Here is a 23751-nt window from a genome sequence, read left to right as displayed (position 1 = left end):
TTAATATGTGTGTTACTAGTAATCATCTATATTTTCACTTGTATGGATGGGGGCGTGTGTGTGCTGTAGAGAGAAAGAGACATGCAATAAAAGTGTTTTTATATTTTGCTCCTCTATTCATATCTGGAACCATCTCTTTGTCAGCGAACTGTAGAATGCTGTAGAACAACATGCGTTGCTGATATGCACAGCCGTGGGTCAATGCCAGACCACAGGATAAGAGCCTGCCTGTTTGTAAGCCCGAGGATCCCACTGGAAATGATAAAGACGTCTGCTGTTAGTGCCTCTGTGATGTTTGCGAGGAAGTTGCCCATGTTTGGCAAAGTGTGGGAGTGATGTCATCAGAAGAGGGCATTTCAGTTTTAGGGGGCTTTGATGTTGCACTCCTGGCAATCCGTGGAGAGGAGGCAAAGAGACGGAAAAGCGCCGAGAGAGAGAAAGAGAGAAGCGAGAGAGAGAGGGAGAGAGAGAGAGAGAGAGAGGGAGAGAGAGAGGGAGAGAGAAAGAGAGAGAGGGAGAGAGAGAGAGAGAGGGAGAGAGAGAGAAGCGAGAGCAGCATAAACGAAGCTCCACCGCAGTGTGGAGACAGGCAGAGGAGAGCCCTGTCTCTGCACGCTCCTGTGTGTGTGTGTGTGTGTGTGTGTGAGAGAGAGAGAGCGAGAGAGGGAGAACAGCAGAGTCCAGAATCCCCGCCGAGCCTGCTCCGGCTCCGTGTTTTCCATTGCGCTGAGCGCTGAGGAGCTAGCATCGGTAGCCTGCTCCTTTCCCACTGCTGCAGTGGTCCTGGTGAAAGCAGAGCATCCTGTTGTGTGTTTTTTTTTCTTTCTTCTTCAGAGGGCTTGGATAAAAATAGGCAAGAAAGGTCTACTGGCAACCCCATTCATCTTCACTGGAAGACATTCCTATAATGATTATTTGGTGCTTTTCTGTCATTGCATGAAGAAGTAGCCTATGTAATTGGATGCCCCGAGCATATAGATACCCTGCCAGGTAAGTGTATGGTGAATTATTTGCCTTATTACCTTTACTTGGTAACATGTCAGGCAAACAGCTGGAGTTGCTTAACATTTTCTAGTAGAGAGAGAGAGAGAAATCCACCCTTTGAATTAATATTTTTTACCATTCACGTTTGCCGTGAGACTCTGACAGAATTGTGATCGAGCAGTAACATGTTTGAAGTTGCAGTTATCACATCGTAAAAACTGCATCTGCGTTTTGCATTGAATTGGTCTGGATTTATGTGAAAATCCAGGCAACCCACAGTAAAACAGCTCAGTGAATTGCAGCTACTTTCAGCTTCCAAGGGGCTGAGAGTGAAAAGACAGCAATCTCTCTCAGATTTCTAGACATTTTTAAAAAACTGCAAGGGTGAAAATGACTGCCACAACTTTAGTGATAGAAGTACAGTCTGTGTGAAAGGAGAGATGAGGATGTTTCAGATTTAACATTCATAACATCAGTAAACCCCTCATTGTGTGCTCTGTCCTCCTCTTTTATGTTCTGTAGTGGCTGACATTTGTCAAATTTTAAAACTAAGCAGAGGGAGAATAATATTTCCTGGCTATATTCATATTCAAGGTCCCCTGGTCCAAAGTGGAGAATGAGCTCTCATGGTCTAGTGGAAAACAGAGTAGCCTCTTCAACAGAACACTGCTTTCAAAGGCTGAGCGTAGACTCTGTGACTGCGGTGGTCCGGCGTATTTCACAAAGTGTGAAATCCCTGTCTCCTGTAATTTGTGTGTGTGTATATGTGTGTGTGTGTGTGTGTGTGTGTGGGTGCAATGACTGGAGAGGCCTTTCCAACTAAAAGCTTGTCCACATATTGTTCTGTCACATGTTGGACATGTGCCTCACTGCCCTGAAGCATCTTCCCAGACGCTGAGCTGATGGAGATTTATATCATCCACGAAAGCGCTGTATCTGGGGTATCCCCCCCCCAAATGTATTGAGTTTGAGGCACAGCAGCGCTGCAGATTGTTGTACGTACACACACTGCAGTGAGATGCTTTGGGCTGACTTTGGGTGGCGAGAATGGGTTGACGTTAACCATTTGCCTGACTGCCGTTTCCCGGTTCGGAATGCATTGCCGATGCTCAGGGGAGTTTACAGGGGTGGAGCCTTTGCACAGACTCCTATTTTCAGGTTGCTGAGAGCCCTGTCAGTCTTGCATCCTTTAGTGCTGCTCGTGTCCTCTGGTATTATTTCTGTGGATAAAGTTAGAGTGCATTTAAAACTTTAAAACTGTCATGACATACCATCTGGAAATTAGTGGCTCTGGTTTTTTTATATCTTTCTTGGGTTGGGTGACTAGCAAGTGCTTGGCAAAAATGAATGTCTCTGAACATCATCAGCCTTAAACATGCCATTAGAACTGTTTACACAGGGACGAAAATGGAAAAGAACAGGAACAGTACTAAATTGACTTGCATGCCCACAGATTGTACTGCAGAGACGGAGAGGGATTCCAAACTCGTAGGAAGCTTCGTCAACTTCGTGTGGGGACTTCTGTAATGCTCCATATAATGGAGCTGTCTTACTCAGCCTCAGCATTTTTTTGCACAAATAGGATTACAGCTATATGTAAGGGCAGTGGGTAGTACAGTGTGTGCACTGGTGAGGGAAATACTGCTGGGCTGGCAAGGGACAGCAATCGAATGGCTTTGTGATTGGAGAGAAAATAAAAATACACTTACCACCCCATGACTGAGCTTGAGCGCTTAACCATGCTCTCTTCATTTACATGGGCTAGGGACCCCTCAGGCGTGTATTACCACGTATGGTGAAGTGCATCAGAAGCAATATTCTTCAGTGGGAAACAATATGGTGATGCACGGCAGAGACACAAGTATTTACAACGCAACCTTCTGTAGGGTCACTGTAGGGTCCTCTCCACGTTCAACCAATCCACTGAGGGCGGGTGGCTTTCTTGCCACAGTTGTGGTTTACAAAATGGAGGAGAATTTGATTGTCACAGTGTACTGGCATACTGATACATACTACACATACTGTACATACTGATACATACATCTGTGTAATTTAAATGTAGACGCATGTAAAAAGAATAAAGAAGAAGAAGAAAAGGTGAGCATTTGCCTGAAACTGCACTGGATTGTGTGCCGGTTAACTTTTTCATGAGCCTATGTGCAAGTATAAACACAATATACCACAGTGGAGTACAGTACAAAAGTGGCATTGCAGAAGTAACACTGTAAACTTGTATAAGGAGGTAATGTGTTGACAGCAGGTAATAATTTGATCTTGTATTTGCCCTTATTGTTGCTTCTCAGTTTCTGTGAACTCTAATCCACACGGCTGAAATATGATAGGATTCTGGCTTTTAAGATGCATACATCTCTGTGGGACCATATGATATATTTTATAATACTACACCTTTTAATGCTTTTTCCTCTTTTTCACCCAATTTGGAATCCCCAGTTGTACACAAGGCTCATCCTTTGCACACCTTTTATGAATGCACAGGAGCACTGGAGTGGGACCAGTGCAATCCTCTGATATGTTAGCACGCAACCAATGGCTATTTTTCACAGTGCACTACAGCAGAGTGAGCGTGGATTGGAGGATGAGCATGTCCCCACTGATTTGAAACCGAAGAACTCACAGGCAGCGCCGGAGGACAGCACTGAGAGAAGTGGACCCTGGCTAATGAAACTCACCTAACCCCCTGTGAAACAGAGCCCAATGTGTTTCACCACTAAGGACTCCCCCTGTCATTGCTGGTGAATGACACAGCTCAGATTTTAGCCCATGCTATATTACATTACTACATTTATGTTGCTTTGTATGAGTATGTGATAAATTGTATACTTTTTGATATATGAGATTTTTGCCATTTCTTAACACTAGTGGATTTTTTTAAGGCAACATCACCGTTTTTGCTGGGCCTGCTCATGAACTGTTCATTTTGTAAAATCTACCAGGCGTGACCTTCTCTTCAGCTAATTAGGAATTTGGGATATCAAAGTGACAGTCACTTCAATTCAGTTATGTGATGACAGCCGACACATTTACAGCACCAAGTACCACACAAGGTTTTTAAAATCATTAGTAATTTACACTCTCTGGATCTTATGCCTTCATTACCTCGGAGCAGTTTAGCTCATTAGCTAACTGCCTTAGCATTGCTCATCAGGCAGCTACCTAGCAACAGCAGCAAGCTAGCTAGCTAATTTATCTGGGAGTGTGAGTCACCTAGAGGGGTAGCTAATTAGCTGTATACCTCTCCACCTACCTACACCTTCTATTCATAACCAACAGCCTGGTATCTAGTTTGCTATGAATTTGTATGTGCCACTGTTATCAAACCGTTAGTAGTTACAAAGCTAACAGCATTGTTTATTTAGCTAGGTAACTATCTACTTTATATTAGTAGCTATAGAAGGTTTCTCTCTTTTTGTTCATTTTCCCAGTACTGATTGTTGCTATTACATTTTGGACAAAAAAATAATATGCAGTTTTGTCTTACTAGATCATTACTAGAATTGTTTACTAGTTAATATAATATGAAAGATTTTGCAGCTTTGATAACAGCATTGAATACACTGAGAGCATTTTCCCTTGCCACTGGACTTACTGAAGTTGATGTAATACTGCAAGGTAAATTCTAGTCTGCAGAATCTGGTTACAATAGCTTTGCACTAATGTTATGAGAAGTAATGTTACATATTGTGAAAGATTGCTCAAATTTAGCCTACTGTTACAGACGTCATACATGGCTGTTGCATGAACACTATATGACAGCCACTACCCTTTGGTGTCTCTTCGCTGCGGGGAAAGTTGTTTAACATGCTAGTAAAAGATTGCTCAAAAAAATGAATTAACTTTAACATTTTGTTATTTTTCAGCAGTTTCTTAAACCTGTGTATGTATCTTCTGACCCCACATTTTTTTGGAGTCAAAAAGGAAGGAAATTTGTGACATGTGAATTTTGCACTAATCCATTGATATCAATTGCTGTGTTAAAGTGTTTCTGAAATGTTACACGAGGAGTACACCCTTTTCAGGACCAAGGAGTTTTTCATCCTGGCTCAGCATCCATTTCAGTGCCAGGCCAGATAGCGAACTTGCAGCAGATGCCAGCAGTTGCTACTGAAGCGCAGGAAGCGAGGTCACTCAGAGATGTGTTGATATTGCTGGTCATAGACTTGCTTTGAGCCAGGACAAATATATTCACAGAGTACTAAAATTAGCAGGAGCTGGAGGTCACAAAGGTGCAAAGTAGTTCTGTGTTTCTGCATTAAAAATATCACAAATGCTTGCATTTTAGGTTGCAAAATGAACAATTTACAGAGAAAAATCCAAAATGTGTAGAAGCAAATGAAACACAAATGAAACTTATTGATCTAAGTGCCATTCATGTCTAACAGATCTCCCAAGTTCTGAATTTCCTGGTTGTGTCACAGGTACTTTTTGGGGTGAGACTGTGAACTCTTGCTCTGGATAAAACTTAAAAAAAAAAAAAAAAAAAAAAAAAAACCCTTGCCCTCTAATCCAAACATCTTCAATGACAGAATCTTAATATAGTGCAATAACAATCATAACAGCAGTTAACAGGCTTACAGAGCAAAGGGACATATTCTCTTTAGTCTTTAAAGACTGTTAGTTGACCAACTAATGGAACAAATGGAGTAGAGAAAGCATTCTTATAACTGTTATGAAATGGATCAGCTAACCGGAAACAGCTCATTACCAAACACTCAAAGGTCCGTGTCAACTTGCATGATGAACAATCCCTTGCAAAGCTTAATTAACAAGTCAGCATATACAATACAAGTAGTAAAAATGATGCAGACATTTTAATCAAATGGGGGTTTAGACTGCTGTTCAGTGGATTGACAGCAATATGTAAAATTTTAGATGAAGGTGGCACTAACAGTACAGTATGCAGTGCTGCATGACCCTTAGAAAACCCTGTAGAAAACAGACGAGGATGGGACCGTTGACCCATTGCATCTGGTATTTTTTGAGCGAATAGGACAGCTAGTTGTTCCCCTGAAGTAAAAGACATGGATGTGATACAAAGGATAACACAAAGGGTAATGCAAGTTTGATGTTCCACAGAGTTGAATTTCTGGGTCAGGTGACTGGCAGTATGTGAAGGTTTCAACTTGTCGAATTTTATTGACAACAGAAATGTTGTTTTATGTACAGACAAAACACCCAAATCATGTGGCACAATGCAGTCTCCTTCTTGCACTGTGGACTAAGGACGGTAAATGAAGATTGTAAACAGAAATGATGTGTACATTTGAGCCAAGCAGTCTACTTCACAAAGCAACAACAACAACAAAAAACACCTTTATTGTTGATTTTCAGCTTTGTTGTGGTACAGGGTAGCCTCTCAGACAGGGTAGTAACATTGTTATTTACTGACTGCAGTTAAATTAAATACTATATTGAGGAAACTTACCTCGCATGATCTTTCAGCCCCAGGTCATAAAAGGGTCACCTTAACATTTACTTCTTCAGTTCAATGATCATGAAGTCAAGCCATTCGGTAATTGCCAGTCGAACCTTTGATAAATTGCTTGAGTCCCAAGATGTGGTGGACATACGTCTTTAAAGATATTGATTTCCTGAATCTAGCCCCACTTCATTGACATCTTTCGTATTTGGCAAATAGAGCCCTCTGTTGCTGTATACTGTAAATAATGTCAGATAGGTTCAGTGGTGTTATTTTCTAAACTATTTTTTAACCTATAAAGTCTGATTTGTCAAGCGTATGGTGAAAATATTGTCCTGTGTGTCTCTCAGAACTGACTCCTTGAATTGTGAAGCAATGAAACCTTGCAGACAGAAATGAACATGTACTCAGAAGCAAACTCTACGTGTGGTTCCGGAACGCTAACTTGCATTTGGGTGTTCTAAAATAGAACACTGAGATTAGCTGTTAAGGGTGCAGTTGTTCTCCCTCTCCCATCATTGATGAGAACATGCTGATTATAACCTTTAAAAAAGTATTTATATCGTATTAAGACTCTGCTAAGGGCAAGTTTTCTCCCACAGATCTTATGTTTGGGTACGAATCATTGCTTAAATTGCAAAGTGTATTGCCATTCATTTAAAAAATTTTTAAAAATGTTGTCTCCTACCTTGCAGACACTAAGTGTAGAAGATAGCTAGCTGGCTAATTGGCCAAGCTCTTTCATCCATCTGCCCTTCCATTCTATGTATTTACTGCATCCCTCAACCATTATCTGTAAAAACCACTTATTGAGGCCCTACTCATTCTTGTTGGTAGATTCATTCATTAAGGCAGAGATGTGCTTTCATTTGATCAGATTAGTGCATATCAGTTTAATGGAGGAAATGATGTCAGCAACAGTGTAATGTACTTGTCTCTCCTGGAGGCACAGCTCTGAGACTAAGATTGTGACTGGAGGTCTATAGGTCAAAGAAAGCATCTGCTTTTGTTTCATTCAAATATATTCAACCACTGGAGTCTAACCTCTTCAGTCTTTTAGAAGACTGATAAATATGTTTTACCCATTAATATTTAATATAAATGAAGTTATTGGAATGAACAACAGTCATTGGTGTTTATTGTATTAGCACTGTGCGCATATGAGTGAAAAACATAGTTGCTCTAATTGAAATTAATAAAAAAAATTGCTAGACGTGAACCAAATTCCGTGTGCTACATTCTTCTTCATTTTCACAGCTTTTTTTTTTTTTTACCACATATCCCAAAATGATCATTTCATACACTTTCAGTTTCTCAATTTCTGTCAAGATTCCAGGAACAAGTACAAGCACAAATGCTCACTTAGTACAGACGCAGTCCAATTTAAAGTAAGACCAGTGCTTCATATGCATATTCCCAATACAAAGTATAGCATTTAGGTAATGAGAATTTACCTTGTAGCCACTACACCTCTGGATGAATTTACATGGGGATGGAAAGAAGGACCATAAATTTATGGTTGTTTCACTCAAAGATCAATCATTCTGATCCTTCAGGCAGTTCATGCTGTCAGCTTGTTCTTAGTTTTAATCCAGGGCAGACTTGCACTTTGGGCATGAATATTTTATGGGTGAGCAATATTATATTATAGATAGGCTGTCAGGAACGTACATGCCTGTCTTAGAATTTTAGTTGTTGTTCCCCTCAATATCTTGTCAAGGTATGGGGTTGGCCTTCTAATGAAAAATATGAGCCCATCGCGAATGGCAGTTTATATTTTATGTTTATATTTCAAGAGCAAGGCTGTCGTTTGTTTTATATTTGCTGCGGTGCACTGGGCATTAACGTTATGGTTTATATAACTCATAACGAAAGGACTAGAATGTTTCCACAAGTAACGATGACCCATTTGTGCCCTTGAATGGAATGGGCTTTCCTGGAAGTGACCATGTGACAAGGTGTGGGTTGAATGACTCAGTCACTGGGCGTGTGTGTGCGCGTGCGTGTGTGTTTTTGAAGTACCTGTACTGGTGACCCCTAGAGGGTATGCATTTGCATTTGAATTAACAATTTCCACTGGATGTAGATGCATTTCTCTTGCTCTTTCTCTTTGTCCCTCTCTCACACACTGCCCTCCTGTACATATACACTCTTGCATGCACATATGTGCCTCCATGTGTGGATATACCGACATTTGCACACACAGACACACAGATGAGCATGCACATACAGGCATATACACTTCACAATGGCGCATGCGGACACTCAGACACTCATTTACTCTCATGTCCATACATTCACGCACAGAGATTTTTGGACACTCACAGCTGCGGTAGCTAACTGAAATGTGGCAGAATGACATTACACAAAACAAAAGACCCCAAGGCCTGAGGCAAGTGGTGCTTTGACTTTTAGTACAACACACAAAGGACCAGCTTCAGAGGTCTACAAATAAGAACAGATGTATCTAGTGCTATGTGGCAGAGCTCTTGTCACTGAAAGCTGAAAACATTTTAGCACAATGAATTATGCAAAAAAAAAAAAACCTTTTACTGCCCTGTTGGAATGACGAGTTAGCTTCAGAGTCCGGGAATCAACATCGGGGTGGAGACAAAGGGCAAGCAGATGAATATAGTTCAGAATGGCTGAATAGGAAGAAATTGGATTAAAAGCCAAATGGCAATATTGCCAGTACATAATAATAAGAAGGTGAATGGTTTCTGTGCAGTAAACTGTAAATGCACTGAATTCATCTACAAAATTCCACGGAATTTTGAGTTGCTGTATGTTGTGGTTGCGGCTCTGATTGGTCATATTAGTATCAGTGCCAGTTGATTACCACCCAGTCAGTTACTTACAGTATTATGCTCATTACCGATGAGCTGAATGTCACTCATGAGAATTTCCCATCTCCAAGAGGGATGCTGTAGGCTGAAACCAAACCCTCCTCACTTCAACACCTCCCCCGCAATAAAAAAAAAAGAAGAAGAAAAGAAAAACATTGGTTAATGAGTTTGAATTGTGAGACTTGAATGGGGAGCTCTAAGTGTGGTATAAGAGAGGCATAACCAGAACCAAAGGTAATGTTAGAAGGGAAATGTTCTCCCATAAATCACAGTGTTTTACTGTTTCCCTTTTCTCTGAAATCCTATTTTGCACACTCTGCAAATAAGAGCCAGGAGGCTTTCTGGATAGCGTAGAGGGCTGCGTCTGTGGTCACGCGGGGGTCCTCTCCACCTGGTGCTGGTGTGGCAAGTTGCGGAACTCGGTAAGCCGGTGGAGGGGGCGTGGATGAATGAGCGAGCGAGCGAGTGAGTGAGCCGCATGTCACAGCAGAAACCCCCTCTTCAGACGCGCTCGTTTCTGAGAGATCAAGGGTAGCCGGTAATGAATTCTGTTCTGATAAAGAATTAAAAAAAAAAAAAAAAAACAGAAAAATCCCTCCAATTCTTCTTTGTCATCCCCAGGCATTCTGTGAGGTTTTTAAATTCCTTTGCTCTTTCACAATGTGTTGTGGGCTAACCTCCCCATACACCCCCCCCCCCCCACCCCCAACCACAACCCCCCTCCGTTTCCATGGAGACACTGGAACCATAGCTCACCGTTCCTTTTTTGCATTTTTCTGCATAGCGCTCCGAATGCTGACGCCTCTTCGGACTCTCCAGATCACTGTGTCCGTGCGTGGGCGTGAGGGGTGTCTGTGTGTGCGTGTGTGCGCGTGTAGGTTACTGTATGCCAGAGTGGGGAGAAGGCACACCTGGGTGGGTGCTCCCTTCCACAGCATTCCCATTGACAAATATCTGTCTCCTTTCTCTCTGTGTACAGAACCATCGTGACTCCTGATTTATGCATCCATTTATGAATTATTTGGCAAAAGAGAATTCGGTGTAGACAAGCGCTGTGTGAGCCTGCATGGGACAGATACCAGGAATGTATCACTGATGATTTTTGGCTGTGCTTCTCTCAGATTTATGCATTGCTGATGAAGTCCAGGATTGCATAAAACTACTGAATTATTTAATGATTTTAGTTAGCGAGTAATGAGTTGCTGCTTGAACGCAATATTATGAACACACACTGAGGGTGTAAAATTTATTTTGGGGGAAGAATAGAGTGAATGTCTCATGTAGTTCAGAAGGACTGATCTGTGTGATGGATTCAAAAACCGGAAGGTGGATGCTGTGAGTCCTAATGTCTGGTTAAGCCTTAGAAGCATGCACATATCCTGAATTGTTCACCCTGATCAGGGCATCTGTAGTGCAAAAGCACCATGTTATGGGATGGTTTGTGTTCTGGCAGTTAAAGAGGCTGTGGCCTCTGGCCCCACTACTGTACATTTTGGGGAACCTCCAGTCGGCTGTTTTCAGGCACTGTAGCGGCCATCTTGGAAAATCACAATGACAGATGCTTCTGGCCTCTTGTGTGTGTTTTTTTAAATACCCCCCCTGACCCACAAGTCCAGTGTTAGTGCCAAAGGGCAACTGCACTGTCATTGCCCAGAGTCTCTGGGCTGACGCTGAGTTAAAGTCTTACACAGAGAGAAGCGTAGCTGAGACCTCTGGTCCAATGAGATGATGGGGAGGGTGTAACAGAGAGCGGGATGTTGCGGGTAAAAGATGAGAGTTCGGGGATGATGTGAGGCAGAGGGTGACAGCGGCAGAACCTCCTCCCACTGCTGGGAAAATAACTCCAGTTGCTTTAATCCAGCTCAGTGTCAGTGGTAAGCACACGGCTTGCTGTGCATTTTTACACTTGGCTCAGTCCTACTGCTAACTGAGGGCAGCTTTAACACTGACCTAATGACATACAAATCACGCCGTAAATCAGTTTCTGCTTTGTGATGGAACCCCTATAGGCTATAACGCTGAAATGGCTGTGACTGAACCGGGGGTTCCGCTGAGCAATAAGCCGGTGTACAAAGAAGTATTGGATATGAATATTTAATGAAAATACAGAGACGTCAATTTGCACTGGTCTGGTATTACATGAGTGCAGCATTGCTTTCCGGGTCTGGAATTATTACTGAGGACCTTTTGTTTAAATCACAGGGATTGCTGATTTGCACAGGGTAAAGCTGGTACACAGAAGTGCTGTTCCAGTCCTGGTTGAGCAATGACTTGGTTTAATCCACTGTAAGCTCTGTGTGGGGTTCCTGTCATGCTCCTTTGGCTGTGAGAAATGGAGAAGGCATGCTGGTGTTTCTCTCCTGTGGAGCTCAGTAGCCTCCAGCTCTCTACACCACTGATTAGACCATGAGTGTTCAAAGGCCTTTCGTGTGAAGTACATCAGTCTGCCTGCCTCTGAGTGCAGACCTGGCTTCTGGGTCGTTCAGTTTCCCCTCCCCTTCAGTTCCCCCTGTACCCCTCCATTTCCAAACGTGTCACCTGCTGTGAGTCATATGTCAATGCTCCAAATGGTGTCACTGAAATGCCATGTCTTGTAACACACACACCTGAATGTCTTTGAAGAATCCACCAGACACGAAACAAAAAAAAAGACATACAATCATTCCCTATATTTCATCTGTGATTCAGTGACAGTGAGATAAATGATGTTGTCTCTGACCTTTGACCTTTGTCTCTCTGACTTGTGAGGTTACCAGGTCAGATTAAGGTCTCACAGTTCCTTCCAGTTCACGCAGAAATCACACACTAATAAGCACATATAAATTAGAACAATAAAAAAGCAGACACTTTCATTTTCCCTCATAAACTTCAACTAGAACAGTTTTTCACTTGAGACAAGTTGGCCTTGGAGACCATTGGAAAAATTCTGTGCAGACTTCCATTAAACTAATAAATAGTGTTTCACCCTTTATGTAGTTGTTTGCTGTGATAAAGCCTTTCTTCCATTATGAAGCTTCCATCACAGTCCAGTCCAGAGACTTTCAACTCAAATAACCTAAATATTATGTACAACAAGAAAAGAAACCCTTTATGTCTTCATACTTATTTCAGCCTGTGTTTATATTAAATGACCACAATGTATGTATACGGATTTCATTTTTTGGTGTTTGCAACCTTCATTGACTCTAACCTTTGTAGATGTAATTGCTTTCCAGTCAGGATGCTATTGTTCAAACCTGTTGTCAGAGGCACACACCTGGAACAATGTAGCTAAATTCCAACTGTTCTTTGCTGCCTTTTAGAGACATCTTCAGCAGTGCACAGCTGCTGATAAGGCCTGTTTAGATGATAATCAATTAGGCTTACGGGGGACACCATGAGCTGTCAGACTTTTGCAAACATGAGCTGCAAATGTGAATGTAATCTTGAGGTAAAATTAGGGACGCACTTTCAGTCGAATTCAAAATTCAGGCTTACTGCAGACAGCCTCATTGCATTGTGGTGGATGAGGCACCAAGTTCATAGTAGTTCAACAGCTCTCTGATATGGATGTCATTACAATGAAGTGATTCACCGATTGATTGAATAATCAGTCTAAATCAGGAAATCAATTGCCTCAATGTGCCACTATGGGGACAGCACGTGATCAGAAATACATACCAGATGACACAAGCTCACTATATCTGTAATTATACTTTATTGTACAAGTATGTAAGCACTAAATTACAATGTAATTACATGTGAACGATGGCATTTCTAACTCCAGAGTGAGGTTGGAATTAAAGTAAGAGGTGGGATTTGCACAAAAACAACCTGGTAAGCAACTCCCTGAATGTAACACATGTAAATCAGAACAGTAATCACAAAAAGCACCATTACTATTAAACTGCCAGTGTTACAGTGTGATTACATTGTAACTATGGAACAGCTTTGGCTTTTTGTCTTGTTGTGTAAAGGGAGTTCATGTTTTGAATAATTACAAAACAGATCTTGCAATTTAACACAAAAATCACCTCTTCTTGAACTCCTACTCCAAATAAACCCAAACCTTATATATATTGCACAAAACACATAGCAATTTGTAATTGCTTATTAGTTACACGGTGTTTACTTGTAGATATGCAATACAAAAATAAATATTGTGCAATTACACAATAATTGCCTATGTGACAGTGACAGACATCTATGGTGATTACATTTTAAGCTCCTTCATTGAATCAAGCCATTTTTGTAGTGTGTTTTAGGTAATGAGTAGGGGGTGTGGCAAAGGTATGACTATCATCATCTGACTCAGGCCAATCCGGTAACACTGCCTTTAAGGCCCATATAGAGTTGAGTGATTGATGGGTTATTTGGTGGAACTCAGCAGCATAGGCATAAGCAGCTTAGACATAGCATGTTATGTTGCCTTTCTTTGCACACACACACACACACACACACACAAAGTGCCTGGCACTGGCTGGTCTTTAACTCTTTAACTCTTTAGAGCCAATCACAGACAGGTGGAGACATGTTACACGCCCACTGTCAAATACTGTTACTGTGGTCTGCTCCCACTTATTCATACTTAAGCGATTATCTTTGTTCTGCTAATAATTAGCAAAATGAAAACAGGGTGGCCTGTGTGAGATTAATAACACACTGGCTCAAATCCAGCCTAATGACTGAATACAAAAAAAAATCTGTTGAAATCTTGATACTGAAGAAGCCAGTTTCATTTTCTTCAAAGGAGTTTACTTATTCTTTAAGAATAAAATTGCATAATATAAACAACTTCAAGAATAAACTCCTACACAATAATAAATTAGACTGTAGGATGGAGTCAGTTGACTGGCCATGGTTAATAATGGAATATATGTGTAAATAATATACCTCAATACAGAATAGAATGTAAATAGCAAAGGTAAATCATCATAATGCATGAATTATGTTCAATTTAATCCATATTTAAAACAACCTGTGCCTCTCAAATATTGTCATACAAAATATTAACAGTGCTATGGAATTATAAGGTGTCAGGTAGTAACTGCACATAATACCAGTTTGTCGTAATAATAATACCAACAACAATATTAATGGTGGTAATGATAAACAAGATTATGCAACAGTAATGTCACTAATAGTCTGTTTACATATCCTGACTGTATTGTCTAATTTGCTTTTCAAACTTTTTTTAATTGATGAAAATTGATATTTCTCATTGTGGAACTGGAAATTACCAAGGAGATGGTAGTATTATAGTTGTTGTTCTATTTACTCACAGACATCAGCTCTAGTGGCCTCTGTTGCTGTAAGAACCGAGAATCAGGATTAATTCTTGCAAATTGAAAAATTGTTTGCGCGTTCCTCGGGGTGCTCCCTCGAATGATTAGAATGCGGCAGACCTGCTTGGGGGAGTCTTGAGACGGAACTAATTCAGAGGAAAGTGAACTGAGGAACATTGTTAATTCACAGATTAATACGAGGGGATTGTGAGCGGTCAGTCCTCCTTCTCGTTGGCCAGATGATCGGGATATGTTGGCACTGATGTGTAAGAGACAGACAGAGAGGCGGAGTGATTCTCGTAGCGTGCATTTGCAGAGAAACTATGCATGTTTTTCCTCCTCTTATGCCATTTAATCAAACCTCTTTCGCTCGCATTAATTAGTGTGGGTAAAGGAGAAATTAGCTAGTCTACACAGATTTACGTACCGCATACAGCACATCAATGTAAAATCAAAGGAGTGCACTCATAAGTAATCAGTTTCTCTTTATCAGTCACAGTTTATATTTTATGCAATAAATAGGAAGCCCTGTCGGAAGGATTTGTTTTCTGGTCTGAAATAAATTGGTTATTGAGCATTACTATTCATGCCTAATGCAAATTGACACAATAATTTGTAGGATGAAACACACACATGTACACGTGCAGTGTACAAATGAAGTTAGGTATGAGTAAACCAGGTTTCAGACATTTTTAAAAGGATCCCTTAATGCTTGCCCGGCAATGCTGCAGTGGGACCCTGTTTTGGATGTTTTGTGTATGTGTGCACAGTTGGATTCTGGGAAAAGCCTCAAGGGAACAGAAGAGAGACACAGGTAGCCTGGTGATTCATAGGGTCTGGGGGCGGGGTTTGCCATGGGTCTAAGCAGGAGAAGGATAGGAAGGTGTGAGTAAGATGGTGGCCATATTTGAGCAGGGAGGAGTTAAGAGTCTGATTAACCCATGAGTGTTGGCTGTAGTTCAGTAGACAATACTGCATATAGTAGGTTCAGAGCAGTTCTTGTTCTTACTTTGCATCCTAGTGGATTATAATACATATAATAATACACATAATAAACATAATAAAAATCTGAATTTTCTTTTCTTATGCATTTTACTGTGCATCACACACAACTAGTCCTAGAGAACTCCCTAATGCTACACTTCAGCATATAATCAATGACCCCCACACGTAGATCAATGCCTGTCCATATTCTTTTTTTTCTTTTTTTTTTTAAAGTGTGTTAAATGATAATACATTTCTGTGTCTACCTTTAGAACTCTGCTGAAAATTGTATCTCTCAGCTCATGCCTGCATGTATCCTCTTTGCTTCTCGAGATAATGCAAAGGTAACGCTTTCAAGGTCAATTCTCGGCGTGCATCCTTCATACTCTGTACTCCCAAGTCCCACTTAAGTCCTGTTGGGGATTGTGTTGTACGGGTTCAGTACCTCCGCACCCCCCGCCAACACCGCCTCTTCACTCGGGGTCAATTTCACGCAGGTTGTCCATGTCAGCTGCCAGGTGCATGCTGGGAAATAAGAGGGAGAGCCATTAAGCTGTGCGGCACAGAGGCATCATGCTGAGCGCCACATGTCTGCATTCATAATACGAGCTTCCGCTGCCTGACTGAACGCAGGCAAACCACTGCTGCTGTCTGTTGCGTCAGATTAACGTCGTGGCAACGTTAACAGAACGGTAAACCCACATCACTTTAGGTTGCCTTTAGATGTAGGCAGACATTGCTTGAAAAAGGAGAATATGCTTGAGCTGCTTCATGTTAACTTTAGGATAATGCAGCTAAGCCAGGCGTGGGTTCTTATAACGCAGAGTTGAAACAGACCTCAAAATAGCAACTGAATGGTCAGTTCTGTTTCTGGCTGTGTGAACTATGCCCAGTGTATTGTTCCTCAGCCTGTTTATCAGACTGAAATCAGGGCTGGAGCTGGAATTAATCACTCTGCAGCGCTCTGACTCATTCACTAACCAGACACGAGAAGCCGTGTTCCAGTAGCTGTTTGTTTATTTCGGTCTGAGTCGTTAGTTACACCCAAAGGTCAATCGCCTATTTGCAGTCCCTTGACATATAGCAAGCTTTTCACATATTTCGTTTGTTCCAAAAACAGATTCAGTACTCTGTATCCCTTCAGTTATTTTAATATCCTTCGTGCGCGCACATTTTATGTGTTATATATTATGTCTTACATATGTATGAATGGTATCCTCAGTGCTCCACCTGCAACAGGAGGATTTTCATCATTAGTTTGGGCAGACACTTTGCCTTTTTGGCTGCTGTCTGTGTAGGCCTACCAAGTGCGCTTCCATACTTGTAAATCAATGGACAGAAAGCTGGGAGAAATAGGAAGCCCTTCATGATCACTCTCACAGTGAAGGCCGATTCATAGTGAGCAGAATCCTGCATACCTCTGCCTCAAAAATGATAGGAGGATGATCACATGACAAAGCACAACTCACCAATGACAAACTTGTCCCTACTAGCTCCGAATATTTGTGCATTTTCTGATTGGGTAAGTAGATCAGAGTTTAGATCAAACCTCACAGAAGTACTGTGGAGGCAGTTCAGAGATCCTGGATCAGAAAGCCAGTATGGTTTCGATGGGGATTCCTTTCCACAAACTGATGTGTCAGAGTGTGATTTGTGAGGTTCCTGTTGCTTTGTCAGTGTAGATTATTTATTCACGGTCCACCATTTCCTGCTGGAAAACATTGGGATCCACTGTAACCTCCCTGTGAATTTCTGCTGGTCTGGAGGCAATGTATCACACAGACAGCTCCTTTCCAAAGCTTGGGGAGCACAGGGCGAAACTATTACACTTCAGCATAATGTATTCACAGGGCCACGTTCCTTGCAAATGTTGTGTTGGCTGTATGATCTGTTGTGTGAATTAAAGATTTGTGAATTAAAGTAGTGTGGCATAAACGAACTAAGCCAGTGTTCAATTAGAGCTGAAAACTGATCTCAGGTCAGTTGCCTTTCTGCTGCTCTCCTCACAGAATGTAAAGGAACATGATTTCTTCTGTTGAGATAGGTGGAAGCTATCAATAAGAATGATGTCTTATGCACATATGCGGTTCTCTCAGGATTTGAAGGATGGGGAGTGGGACACACTCAGTTCTGTTCTGTGGCTGTTCCAGCCTTTGTATTTATATGTGTATGTATTTATTTAAGTATTTAAATTAATACAATTTATTTCTGAGTTCATAAAATGTTCATTTATCTGAAAACAAATTGAGGTGTAACTGGGAGAATGTATGGACATGGACATGTATGCACAGTGTATGGACATCTTAGCTGTCTGCTTAAACGTCTGAAACATGTATTTTCATGCAAAACTAGTTTATTGAAATAATTAAGTACTATCAAGTGAATTATTCTTGGTTTATCTGGTATATACAACATAGCTGTAGGCATTTTAATGAATCATGCTATTTTTTTTTTATGTCAAATGTTCCTAGCGGGTCTAGTAGCCGCAATGCACAAGAAATGTTGATTGAAATCATATTTGGTGGCAGTACAGCATATTAACAGTGCATTTTCAGAACCAAGTGATTCATGAGAAGGTTACATATCAGGGGATTAATGTGTCCATCCTAATTAAATTTAGCAGTGCCATTTTGATAAAGCGTATCCTCTATCCCTGGCTGCAGTCACCTGCGGTGGGGCAGGGCAGTGATGTAACTAGAATGCTCGTTTTTCCCTGGTGAATACTTTTCTTTGGCTTGGCTGTGTAATGTGTGATTACTGCAGTGCTATAAGACAAGTTAGTACAAGGCTTCCCTTTCGACCGTTCCAGGTTTAAGGTGAAGCAGACCAGCAATGATGCGAGATGACTTGTGGAATATTCATTCTTTTGCAGACAAAACACAAGATCATATATTATTGATCGTGTCCCTCCTCCGCTCCTACGTTTTTTTTTTCCTTCCTACCTACCTCAGCAAAACCAGTGCCAGGTCGACGCTGACGGTGAGGGCTCGTGCGTTTTGTCTGTTCGCCGCTGCAAGGCAATCGATCACCTCTGTGTCCCGGCGAATGAGAATGGAGACGTTCAGCCATTTTATCTCTTCAAAGAGAAATTAATGTCAAAACCGCTCAGCCAGAAAGTAACCAAACGTGGCTAAAATTTGAAAGTAAATGCACTTCTTACTTCAGGCCTGCAATGGATCATTAAATTAAGGAGGATGAGACCTTATATGGGTCTTGGTAGGATTGTTACTAATTTCCCAAGATGCCATATATCATTGCCAGTTTCAAGTGTGGTAGAGCTCTAGTTCAGGTTTGACTTATACAGACTAACGCTCTTGTAGAGGATTCTGCTGAATATTTTGCATTTCCAACAGGACTGTTTGCCATTTACACAGCTGGGTTAGTGTACTGAAGCGATTCAGATTAAACACCTAGCTCAATCTGAATTGAGGAGATCAATTTTAAAACATACTGCAGGATCTGATGCAGAATATTGACACATCCTTGCAGTGTGTGTTTTAAAATGGTTTTATTTCTCTCATGGGAGGCAGATTTAAAAAAAAAAAAAAAAAACAGTGGTACAGGCAAGGGAAACATTTCCCACTCCCTATTGATAAAACAATGTGCTAATCTGTAGAATGTACTGCATATGTATACCACGCAGACACAATCTTAAAACAAGTGCTGCTATTATTCTGGATCAGGATCCTGAACCTGGATCAGAATAAAGCCTCATCGCATCCTTCTGTTTTGTTTCTCTTGTGTAGTAAATGATCGGTTTACAACAGGTAAATGCTTATTAATGCTTATAAATGCTTATTGATGCTTATTAAACACACATTTTCGGCCCACGACTGGGAAACGACACTAATAGTAACGTCAATGCACATAGAGGAACTTATTATTAATTATAATTATATTATAATTTATATTATACTGGAGTTTCAAGTCATCACAGTTTTGATGCACATTAATAATAAATATTTTGTGTGTGTTTCTTAGTGGTCAGAGGCCAAACAGGAAGTTTGTGGCAGGATACGCTTGTCCCCAGGCCTGAATAGGCCTGTGTGACACAGGAAACAATAGTGCTAGAGGGAGGGAAGGGGCTGCCCCTGAGCCGTGGCAGCTCTCAGAAGGTCCTGCTGCTTCCCAGGGAGACCGTCAGGACCTTGGACAGCAGCTGTCTTTCCTACTGACACTCACCTCTGAGGTTGATTAGTAGGTGTTGCTTGCTGCCTGGTTTGGCCTGTTATGAAGACACAGCCTGTGGTGTCTCCAAATTAAGGCAATACCCGGAGACAAGCCCCTGCGTGTTTTGGCTCTCCACAGCCCTCCAGCTGAATTTTCTTGGTTGATGAAGTCTGTTCATTACACCCCTCTACCCCCAGTGTTATTTTCAGTGGAAAGTGGGGAAAAAAACCAAGCCATTGACCAAGTTAAGACACACATGTGTTGGTTCTGTTCTTGTCCAATCACCACCTGGCAAGACCCCATTTGACACTGAAACACACCTTATTTTAAGATCTAGTGCCAGTCTGCGTGTGTGTGTACTTTTATGTGTGTGTGTGTGTGTGCGCTTTTGTATACACTTCTTGCTTCTCTTACTGAACAGCTTACCGTTGCAGGTAGTTGCTGCTGTTGCTGTACACTTGAGCTACGTGCTTAATCTGAATCGCTTCAGTACACTAAACCAGCTGTGTAAATGGCAAACTTCCCTGGATTGGGGCACCCTCTGAGCAAACAGCCGTCATGTATATTCATCATAAAGCAAGAAGAGTTCTCTGCTGAGCTGTGTCCTCAGAACCACCTAAAACTGGAGTTGAGCTCCATTCACACATACTCACTGAATGACTAGCTGGGGAAACTGGTCTGTGAGTTACATGATTTAATATAATCAGAAATACTACCCTGACTTTGTGCTTTAAACCTCCATCAGTACCTTCTTTACCCTCTCAGTGGACCTTAATAGGGTGTTGCTCATCTGCATAACACCCAACATTGATTCTGTGAAAACCAATAGATTTTTGTTCAGATATTTCCGATCATCTTTAGTCAAATGTATGGTACATTTTGTGCAACTTAACACTGTCATGAATCATATCTTGGCACCATGTAAACACTATGACTGAAGGTAATGTTCCCTGTACAGCTTTTACTACCTTGCCCAAGGATACAGCAGCAGTACCCCCATTGGGGAATTGAACCAGAAACCTTTTGATTACAGCCCCTGCTCCTTACCACTACACCACACTGCTGCCCCAGTGCTGTTATTTTAACAATTCTCTTTGCAGTGGTGTGTATTTACTGTCATTCTGGTTACTCTAAGCTGTATGTTTTTATTCTCATTGGACACAGCAGGGTCAAACCTGGGATTGTAAACCCAAGCCCGTTGTCTCCACCAGATGGCATACTTTGGTGACTGTACGCTTTTACCTGTTTACGAAATTGAAGAACTTGACTGCAAATGCGGAAATGCCTCACTGGACAAAATTCTTCTGAAATTCCATTCACTTCCATTGGAGTAGGCTTGTATGTTGTACACTTTTTGTAAGTATTTACTTTGGACCGCCGTCACATTGAAGATAAGTGGCATTTCCTGCAAGTACTTAGAAACTCCAAGACAGGTCAGCGTAAGGCAGTGCGCCATCTGTCTAATGACACTGACATTTCCAGCAATGTGGTGCGGTGCTAAGGAGCAGGGCTCGTAACCCGAAAGTTACTGGTCCATTTCCCCAGATGAGGCACTGAAGTCATCCCCCTTAGCAATGCCCCCTATCCCGAATTGCTTCAGCAAATATCCAGCCGCACAAATGGGTGGTATATAAGCTGTGTGGCTCGCTCTGGAAGATGGCATCCATTAAGCAAATAATGTCATGTAGTGTAACATTGAGCCCTGTGTTCATGCGGTTTGTGGGCCTCCATCACCAGGACAACCTCCCAGCGAGTACGCCCGGTGGTCCCATTTTTTTTCACGCTGGAAGATGCGGCAGTGACGCACGTCACCGCGGCTTGATGGATCCTGCCCCGCGCAGTTTGTCATGCCTCATTACGGCTGTTTACAAACAGTTTGGAGAGGACTCCGTATGGGTGGTTAATGAGCTCTCATTACCGAGAACATTCTGGTGCAAGGTCGCCGTCTCCGTCTTTCAGCAGCTCCCCGTGCGGATGTCTGCCTACCCCGCCATGGAAACTACCAGGATGGTGATAAAGGATCCCCATTGCTCAAATGCAGAATGATCACACTAGTGATTCAAATCAGACAATGAAAATCCTTATTGAAGATGAAAACTTGAAAGCAGACAAGTAGTTTTCTTAGGTTTTTCTTGATGTAACACTACAGTTATGTTTTTGTTTTTTTTTTCCAGTGTGTTTCTGTTTGCAGTTTGTGCCATGAAACTGAAAAGAAATGTATTCGCACACTGTAAATGTTCCAAGTGATTTATTGCAGAAAAAGAGGATGACAGTTTGACATACGTGGTCCTCCTCAGGTTAGTGCAGGTTTTGAAGAACAATGTAGGTTGAAACATTGTTCCTTTTTGCAATAAATCACTTGGGAGAATTTAAACAGCGCGCCGCTACATTATTACTTTTATTTTCCAGTTTCACGGCACAGAACTGCAAACGGAAACCTTTTATTACTTTGTGATATCCTGCACCTTTACACATTATTGGATGTGCATATGACTTCCTTTTACTCTGTGCTGTTTTTACCAAGCCAAAATTTTAATGGACTGAGTATGGATTGGCATCTGACATTCTGCAGCTCTGTAGCTGTTTAACTGATTGGCTGGGGGGAAGGGGCAGAGCCGCTCAGAAGCCCACGCTGCTGCCGAGTGTGCAGGCTCCGGCGTTGGCACTGTAGCGGAAGGAGCAGGCTGTGATGTCAGGGGTGGTGGAGGCTGGTGGCGAACCCCAGCGCTCCCCTCCTGTTGGACGGAGCAGGGGCTGTGTGTGCGGAGGTCAGCTGGGGAATCCATGGATCGCCGCACTCCGAGCGGCGATGCCATCCATCACCTGGTGCTCCGCGGCCGTTTGGAACATCTGTAAAAGCAGCGGGATAGCGGCGGCAGCAACCGATACGCGGCGTCTCTGACGGGTTTTCGGAATCAAAGCGGCTCTGTCTGTCGTCGGAAGGTCAGGTGGCCGTGCCACAGATATTTCGCATCATGACCAGTGGCTTCAGCTCCTCCACTCCTTCTGTCTCCTGTACTTCTTCACCTCAGAGGTTCCTGGTTAGTAACAGGACATTACAGCCCTGTAATGGATGCTAGCCATGGATGTTCTGTTTTAGACCATGCCTGTTTAAGAATACTCATAACAACCTAGCTAATGATAACAATTATAACTTCAATGGTGGCAGGTAGAACTTTCTGTGCTGAATATCTGGGCCATATATAGAATGTCTGTGGTGAAGCTTCCAACTGCCACACCTCTCCACAACGCACACGCCGTGGTTCTGTGGCGGCCTTGGAATGCACAGAAATGAGCAGTAGATCTCACGCATGAGTGACAGAGCTGTGACAGCATTAAGGGGGTGAGCTGAGGGGTGACAGGGTTGGGGGGGGGGGGGGGGCAGGGTTTAAACATTCTGCTTGCTATCATTACAAAGCTACACGGTATAACTAGGGCACCTTTAAACGAGTTTCTGCAAAAGTTACGGGAAGGAATTAGTGAGAGACATTTGCACATTTGCGGAGGGGAGATTACACAAACCCTTGAAAGCCTCCGTTCGGCGCATCGTCATGGCAACCCCATCTGTGATCCTCATCTTAAAGCCTGCGCTGTACTGTGAGCGCGCAGATTCCGCTTGCATCTCCCCTCTCCGCAGCTGCTTTGCGGTTACGTTTCTTTCTTTTTTTAAAAAAAAAAAACTGGCATCCCCTTTCATTCAGCGCACTTCTCAGTTTGTTAAGCTCCTTCAATTCCTGCCTCGCAAGCGGACTGAAGTGCTCCCCCAGCCTGTACTTTGCAGCCCAAAATGAGCTGCTCGGCAGATGGTTGCTAAGTTACTGAGGGAAGGAACAGTCTCCCTAGGCTCACTCGGTTGTGTTGAGCAGTCTGTCGTTAACCATCCAAACACCTCGGTGTGCTGTGTCACCACGCAAAACAAAGTGAAAGCCAGCGGTAACTTTCTCAAGGTCTTCTTTGAAGAGCCTGGTTTTCTGATCTTATTTGAGGAGACCTGAAACTAAAGTGGCTTCGTTCCCTTCGGGAGCATCAAAGAGACAAACCCGAAGCACGCAGGTGTCAGACACTT

General features: G+C 42.3%; 1 protein-coding gene across 1 annotated transcript in view; it reads left to right on the top strand.

Annotated features, from left to right (window-relative positions):
- The first annotated feature begins 944 nt into the window (after positions 1-944).
- dlgap2a (discs, large (Drosophila) homolog-associated protein 2a) overlaps positions 945-23751 on the top strand; it is a 146653-nt gene continuing 123846 nt past the window's right edge. Inside the window, exon 1 of the mRNA XM_036542016.1 lies at positions 945-990. The gene's annotated coding sequence lies outside the window, so the exon portion shown is untranslated. The remainder of the gene's footprint in view (positions 991-23751) is intronic.

The sequence above is a fragment of the Megalops cyprinoides genome, chromosome 12, assembly GCF_013368585.1.
Source record: "Megalops cyprinoides isolate fMegCyp1 chromosome 12, fMegCyp1.pri, whole genome shotgun sequence".
Classification (NCBI taxonomy): domain Eukaryota; kingdom Metazoa; phylum Chordata; class Actinopteri; order Elopiformes; family Megalopidae; genus Megalops; species Megalops cyprinoides.
Note: the sequence above shows the minus strand (reverse complement) of the source record. Positions and strands in the feature narration are given on the sequence as shown.